General features: G+C 57.7%; 1 protein-coding gene across 8 annotated transcripts in view; it reads right to left on the reverse strand.

The window, feature by feature from the left end:
- Positions 1-5020, reverse strand: part of MAPT (microtubule associated protein tau) — a 108642-nt gene extending 103622 nt beyond the window's left edge. For all 8 annotated transcript variants that reach the window (XM_063081330.1, XM_063081329.1, XM_063081327.1 and 5 more), the window contains exon 1: positions 4860-5020. The gene's annotated coding sequence lies outside the window, so the exon portion shown is untranslated. The remainder of the gene's footprint in view (positions 1-4859) is intronic.
- Positions 5021-6295: the final 1275 nt, after the last annotated feature.

A 6295-nucleotide genomic window follows, 5' to 3' on the forward strand; every position in this document is an offset into this window, starting at 1 on the left:
AGCACTTACAGCAGTGCCTTCTAGAAGACACTCAAAGCATGTAATCAAGATAATAGTGCCAGGGTAACAATATTTCTACAGCAGGGCTTCTCATCCTCAGCAGCAGTGACATGTGAGGCCAGATCATTCTTTGATGTGGGGAACTCTCCTGTGCCTTGTACGATATTTAGCAGCATCCCTGGCCTCTATCCATAGATGCCAGTAGCACCCTCCCCTAGTTGTGAAAATAAAAAAATCTCTTCAGACATCGTGATCAGATCGCCGACAGTGGAGCACCACTGTGTTACTGGGAAAGAGCTGAGACTTCCAGCTGGAACAGCAGAGCTCCTCTCCTTGTGGCAGCCCAGGTGGTGAGGCTGGGGTCTTCTCTTCCTCTCATCTGCTGAGGTCGCCCCCCCACCCCCCGCCCAATACCAGCTCCAAGTCACTAGTGGAAGCACCTAACTTCTGAGCATGGCAAGTTAGGAGTGATCAACTGTGCACTTTTGGGGGTATGGAGGGATTGAGGGTGTCTCGGAAGTTGGTGATGAAAATCCAGGACAAACTGGATTGGATTTGTCCCCAAACCTTCCAGATGCCTTGACCTTCAATAAAGCACACACAACTCTGTTTTATCTAGGCCACCCTATCGACCTATATTTTCCCATTTTATCCATTTATTTGTTAAGTCAGTATGGACCAAATACCTACTGTATGTCTAGCACTGTATTAGGCCCCTAAGGGTATTGGTGTTTTTATACGTTTTTGAGTGATTCTTTTGCAAGGGCGGTGTAAGGAAGACACTAACTGAATAAGTAAATAGAAGGCAAGATCCAGTTGGAAAATTATCACATGCCGGACTGGAAAAGTAACACGTGTCATACACACAGCCATAGAGCCACTCAAACCATACTGGTAACATAAATGCTGGGAGAAGGTGGGATAAAACACAATTTCTTAAAATTTTCAACAAATGGGCTGCATGCACTGATGTTAAAAAGGCAGAGGAAAAGTTAGCCTAAACAAAGGGCACCATAATCCTGTCACATCTCCAGACTGGTCTTGTTCTCCAAGGGCATGTAGGTCAAAGGGCACATTCAATAGGAGGACTCTTTTTCCAATCGTAATAAATCTGACCTTTCCTGAGTCAAATGGATTCTAAGTTTTCTTCTTGCGATTTGTGGGCATTCTCCGAACAGTGCCTGATACTAGAAACCACTTAAAAGGCTCGCCCTTCTATGGTGGGCGTGTGCGGACTGCGGACGAGGTTTGTGTGGGGCGGGGTCCACAGTCACGGACCCGTCACTCATCCAAAAACAGCGAAGCCCACAAACCCCTGCCCTGAACCGTCCAAAGGCGAACCCAAGGGCCGAGCCAGGTTAGCGCTGTAAACACACGTGTTAGGGAGCAAATACGGGCCAAGGAATGGATTAGCTTTAAGAGTAAGTCCGGACGGGGGGGTGGGGTGTTATCGCTCTGTCTGTATACCTATTTATCTATCCATCCATCTATTCATTTACTGGGGGGTGGGGGTGGGGTGGAGGTGGGGAATAGATAAGCAATTCTTGTGTGGTAAACATACACAGCATCATAAAACACAAAATGAAACCTCAGAATTAACTACAGAACTGACTCCGGTAGGAAAGAGCTCTGCTGCAGGACGGGTCTGTTCAGGGGGAGCGCGCAGGGATCAAACAGAGCTCAAAGCTGAGCCTGGAGCCTGAGCACTCACGGTGGCCTGGAGAGGTGGCCGGGCTGTCGCTGTCCCAGGCCCCACCATCCATCCCGACCGGATACTAGGACTTGGAGTTAGTTACATGTTCCCGAGCGCCAGAGGGTGGGTGAGTGGGGTCTCGCGGGACGTAAAAGAGCCCCCGCCTGCTGGGGATGGGGTGGGGGGTGGGGGGTCGCCGGCCCTCGAATCGGTGGCCGACACTTCCAGAGGCGCGACGGCTGGCTCAGCGCGCCACACTCCACACGCGTCGGAGCGTCGGCGCAAACGCTGCGTCCCTTAGGTCCCGGGGTAAAGCCGTTTCGTTAAAGCGCGCGCAGAGCCAGGGATGGAGTTTCTCAGTCGCTGCACGAAGAACCGTCCCCTGTTCCCCGAGGTTCCTCCATTAATAGCACCCCACCCAAGGCCTTGCGGACCCCAGCGCCCACCAAACCGCCAACCCATTTCAAAATGGAGCGAAATCACAGACACGTGGACTGCGCTTTGTTCCCGGCATTGGGCTAAATGCGCCCGCCCCCGCCCGGCTCCCATTCCCCCAGGTGACATCTCCGCCCCGGAGGCTCCCCGTTTTCAGGGCCGCCCCTCACCCCTCGCTCCATCTGGCACGGGAATCCTGCGCCCAGTTCTGACTAGGGGCCAGGGCGGGAGAAGATGCAAAAATCGACCCTTGAGCCGCTCCTGAACCCACCCGAGGCTGGACCAGCCGTGCGGGGAGGCCTCGCAGCGCCCTCGTTCCAGCCCCCGACGCCACAGCCAGGGAGGGGCGGCCTGACCCCAGGCAGGCTCTCAACCCGGAGCCGAGCTATTCCTCGGAAATTCATATCAACCTGGGCGGCCTGCGTGGACGATTCAGCAGCAAAGATGCCCCCTCTCCGAACTGCGCCCCCGCACCAGTTTTCAGCGACAGAATTAACCAGAAAGCCGCGCGGATCCGGCTCATCGCAGGAGGGCGAGCCTCGGGCTTGCTCGCCTTCAGTTCCCTCCCTGCGCCTCGTTTTCAAGGGCGGCGGTGAACTTGGACTCTTCAGTGAAAATCCCGCACTTTAGATACATATTAATCAAATAATATTAACCAGCACGGCCTCAATAAAAAAATATATATTACTGACGCCTATCAGGGCTGCGGGGCCAGGTAGGGACTTCTACCCTGCAGCCGCCAGGGCCAACTGGAGCCGCAGGCTCAGGGGTGAGGGGCTCCCTCCCGCGCCCTCCAGGAGGCCGACCGGACGCGACCCCGTCTACCCCCGGGTCCTCAATCTCCAGGGGGAAGAGGCGGTGCAACGCCCCAAGTTCTCTTTTCCGGACGCGCCAAATTCCCATGGCAACCCCCTACTCCGTGGCCCCCTCCCGGTGGCTCAGAAAGATGGGTGTGGCCGCAGCACCGGAGGGAACCTCATGCCGCCTCCTCATGCTCCCGCCGGGTGAAGCAACAGGGCGTAAAGCGGAGACCTGCCTCACCTGTGAGCTCTCCCCTTATCCCCGGGGGGTGGTCAGAGCCCCTTGCTAGGCAGCCTGGTGGGGTGTGGGCCCCCCCGGACGCTTGGGTGCAGGGAGGGGCATGGTCCTGCTGCTGCCACCCGCACGGCGCGCGGAGACCTAGAATCCCACCCCTTCGGCCCACAGACGCTTCCTGGCGCGCGGCCGGACCCCGGGAGGGGGCTGCGCGGGGTCACGCCCATTCCATCCATGCCCCGGGGGCTGTGACTCGTTTTCATCGACCCCAGCAAGCCCCGAGATCCAACAAAGGGCTCGGAAATGAGAAGCGAAAAAAGGGGAGCGAGGGGGGTGGGGAGGCTTGGCTAAACACCCTCATAGAATAAAAGCCAAAAAAACGTCTGGGAGCACAGACCACGTAACCTCTACAAACAAAGCAGCGAGCCCCTTTAGAAGATTCCGGGTGAACGCCCCCAGTGCTCACACCCGCAGCAGCAAAATGCCAAGATTTCAGCGCTAATTGCCCCCCCCCCCGCCTTAATGCCAGTCCCCGCCCTGTCTTCCAAAGCCTAGCCACCCGGCTTGGCATGGTGCTGTAAAGACGTGACACGCGCAAAAAGATGGCACCTTGCGTTCGGAGGGGGAAAAGTCGGGGGTGAGAGTGGGAGGAGGCATAGCCTACCCTCCCCCTTCTCGCTCACGCGGGTCCACACCCACTGCCGCAGTGAGGGGCGAGCCCTGCGCGCCAGCCCCGCGCCTCCGGCAGGGAGCGCACATGCCGGGCGCCGGGCGCCGGGCGCAGAGCGCAGAGAAAGGAACCCGCCCCGAAATGCACCTGCAGCCCCCGCGCGTGTCTGTGCAGGGCTGCGGCTGTGCGCGCCCGCGAGCGGGGATCGGCCGCCGCCGAGTCGGTCCACATCGGAAGCCGGGTGACCCACGTCTTTCGGAGCTTCCACATTGGGGTCCGCGCACTACCTTCCCTCGAGCATGGCGCTGCTCGCGTCTCTGTGCCAGGCGCGCGCAGGGGGAAGGGCAGCTAAAGTGACAGCGCCTGGACCCCTCCCCATCTCCCCGATTCCTCCCAGCCCCCAAATGTCCCCTGCGGGTTTCTGAAGGAGAAAAAGAGGAGGGGGTAGGCCACAGACTTAAATCAAGGGGCAGTAAAGACCCCGCCTGGATCGCCGCCGGGGACATGTAAGGAGGGGCATGCAGGGAGTCATCTTTTTCTAGAACACAATCCATATCTTCCCCAGGACTGATGACAAACAGGGGCAGAGAAGTCGGATTTCAGGTTCGTTTCGGGGGTCGTCATTGGACACCTCCCCAACACACACAGACACACGCCCACTGCGGCAAAAGGCTGCGATCGAGAGTGCTGAGCAGCCCCTTCCCCCAGGTCACCGCCATCTGCGCCCCACCCTGCGGGCAGAGCCTCCGCCCGGGGTCCGCGCCTAGCGGGTCGTGCGGACCCTAAGCACACACATACAAACACACGCACTCACACGTGTGTGTGCATTTCTTGCACTCGTCCCTTTCCAAGCCGCCACCTTAGCCCCAGCCCCCGAGCGCAGAGGGCTGAGGGAGGGGCCCCCGCCGCTGCCCCTGACCGATGCCCAGCGCATGAAACCCATCTCTGCGGCGGGGGGCCGAGGGGCGGCGGCGTGGGGATGCAGAGGGGCTGAGGGGAGGCAGATTTTCGAGCCTCGGCGCTTACCTGATAGTTGACAGAGAGCGAGGAAGGGAGAGGACAGCGGAGGAGGAGAAGGTGGCTGTGGCGGCGGCGGCAGAAGGTGGGCGGTGGCGGCGGCGATGCTGCTGGTGCCGGAGCTGGTGGGTGGCGGTGACTGCGAGCGCGCGCTCCGGCGACAGAGCGCGTCCCCGAGGCCGGCGGGAGGCGCAGGCGCGAGCAGCGGGCGCGCGAGCCTCCCCAGGGGAGGGGCGGGCGGGAGGCCTCCGTGGGCACCTTCTCTTCCGGCCACCAGGGGGCGCGCATGAGCGCCCACCACTGGGCCCTCCCGCACCTCCTGGCTCGCTCTTCTGCGCTCTTCCTTTCCTTGGCGCTCCTCCCCCCACGCCTCGGGCCGTCACGCCGACCGCCCTGCGCACGCGCCCTCCGTGGCGCACGCGCACTCTCGGCCTGTGGCGGCTGGAGCCTTTGTCTTGTGGAAGGGGTCTTTTCCCTCGGGCCCCGAGGGGTCGGGGTCGGGCGGGCCGCTCTGTGCGTTTCCTTTACGTCAGATGGGGCGGTGTCCTACCTTAGAGAGGTCCTGGGCTGGTTTCTACGTGGCCGACTCCCCCGTCCGTCCACGCCGGACCTCAAGCCTCCCCGCCCCCAAGGCGCCCCGACCCTCCTTATTCTCCCGAAATGGTCCCTTGGTTGGAGGTCATTTTCCCTGGGGCCGCTTCTTTCTCCTTGCTTTCTTTCCACCTTTTTTGTTATTGACCAACGTGAATTCTTTTCTTAACAAATCTTAAAACAGGCTAACTCAGTTGTACAGTAGTACAGTTATTATTATTTTTTTTAGGAAGGAGAATTCGAATCTAGTATGTAACCCTAGAAAAAATCCTTAAATTAGACGAAGTCCACATGGTGCTTATCACATGTAGTGGATTGAATTATGTCCCCCCAAAACTCACTGAAGCTTGTATTATGTCCCCCACGTTTTGTGTATCAGAAACTTGGCCCCCACTGTGAACGTTAAGAGCGTGGGAAATCCTATTAATGGTAATTGAGAGGTGGAGCCTTGAAGAGGTGATTAAATTGTAGGGCCCTGCAGTAGTGAATGGGTTAATAATGGTGGTCAGGGGTGTGGTTCTGAGGGCTTTAAAAGAAGAGGAGAGTCTGTCTTTCTGCTCTCTCTGCCTCCACCATCTTGCAGTGTTGAGACCCCTGGTTCACTGTTGACACCACCAGAGGGACTTTGGACTTCCCAGCCTCAAAAACTGTAAGCAATAAGTTTCATTTTCTTTATAAATCACCCAGTTTCGGGTATTCTGTTATAGCAACACAAAACGGACTAATACATCACATTACAGACCATTTTCACAAATACAGATTTTTTATCTTATTTGTTGAAACACCTTTATACTATAAGTAGAGCTTGAGATCTGAATGTTTAAGTGCCAGCTGGAGGTTGTCACCTGGATGAC

The sequence above is a fragment of the Cynocephalus volans genome, chromosome 16 (genome assembly GCF_027409185.1).
Source record: "Cynocephalus volans isolate mCynVol1 chromosome 16, mCynVol1.pri, whole genome shotgun sequence".
Taxonomy (NCBI): Eukaryota; Metazoa; Chordata; class Mammalia; order Dermoptera; family Cynocephalidae; genus Cynocephalus; species Cynocephalus volans.